The sequence below is a fragment of the Etheostoma spectabile genome, chromosome 1, assembly GCF_008692095.1.
Source record: "Etheostoma spectabile isolate EspeVRDwgs_2016 chromosome 1, UIUC_Espe_1.0, whole genome shotgun sequence".
In the NCBI taxonomy this organism is placed as follows: domain Eukaryota; kingdom Metazoa; phylum Chordata; class Actinopteri; order Perciformes; family Percidae; genus Etheostoma; species Etheostoma spectabile.
In genome coordinates, this window is record NC_045733.1 from 31619360 (window position 1) to 31620699 (window position 1340).

Genomic DNA, 1340 nt, shown 5'->3' on the forward strand with positions numbered 1-1340 from the left:
ATAGATAGATAGATAGATAGATAGACAGATAGATAGATAGATAGATAGATAGATAGATCCACATCTCAAAGCCATGCAGTTTTATTTCACAGAGGAGTGAAGAAACTATGAAATATTGTTGTTGTTTTCTTATTATATATTTTCATATGTTGCGATCAGCTGGAACATGAGCTCTATTACAACCAATAGTGATCATGTGATGGTAGACGGCGCGATCCGTTTTTGTCTAGAAACACTTTGGTGTTGCTTGAATGTTGCGCGATTCAGTGCGAAAATGATTGGAAACACCTTAAAATGTCTCAAATCAATCCGATATACCAATTTGATCGCACAACAGCGTCATGTGACGTCATCACCACTGGTTTTTATTGGCTTTAAAGCCGTTGGGTGGAAACACACTTTCACCAAATGTATTCACATGAGTTTTTTTTACCGAACTTCAGATAATTTGATTGACACGTGGATGGAAACTCAGCAGAGTGACTGATGAGAACACCACTATTTTGAAATTGGAGCAGTATTAACCCTCGTGTTGTCCTCGGGTCAAATTTGACCCATTTAAAAAAAAAAAATCTTCATCAGAAAAGTGTCTTTCAACCAAAATTTCAGAAAAATAACACGGATTGTTCCACACAAAAAGTAAAATAAAGGATCAGACCACTGCTTTCTTTAAATTTGGATGTTTTGTTAAATTTTATAGCATTAAAAAAAAAGACCATTGAACAAAGTCACAAAAAAAAACACAAAAAACGCAACAAGGGTTTTGAAAAAAAAACAATCAAAAGGTTTCAATTTTGACCCAGGATAACAAAAAGTTGCACGTTCAACGGCCGTCCACCAAAAGCCACCAAACTCCATTCAAATAAACAGTCATTTTATCATCATGAAACACATTCAATTTAAAGTCAAACAAAACAAAATAATAGCAAATCAAAAGCCGCCTTGGTTCTTCTTTCCTCTGATCCAACAATCACCACTCTGGTTTGGTTAAAATAAATCCTTAATTCACCCATTTACATGTGGATATGTGCTGGCTCTATACAAGATAAATGTGTTGTATATTTAAATGGAGTCTGGTGAGTTTGGCCAGTTTATTGCAGGACTTTTTCCAGGTCAAAGAAAAAGGATCTTACTCTTTAACTGAATGAATTATGAAACACGGGACATGATGGTAAACTGTCCATTGATGTTGAGAGTGGCGTGAGAGCGGTGTTTTAGATGTGGAAAGTTGTACATTTCGGGACACCTCATCAGTAGTGTACCTTTAAATCGGGGGGTGTTTCGGCCTTTCAACACTAGAAACTCTCATCGAATGTGGCCAGCTACAGGGTCATCAAACC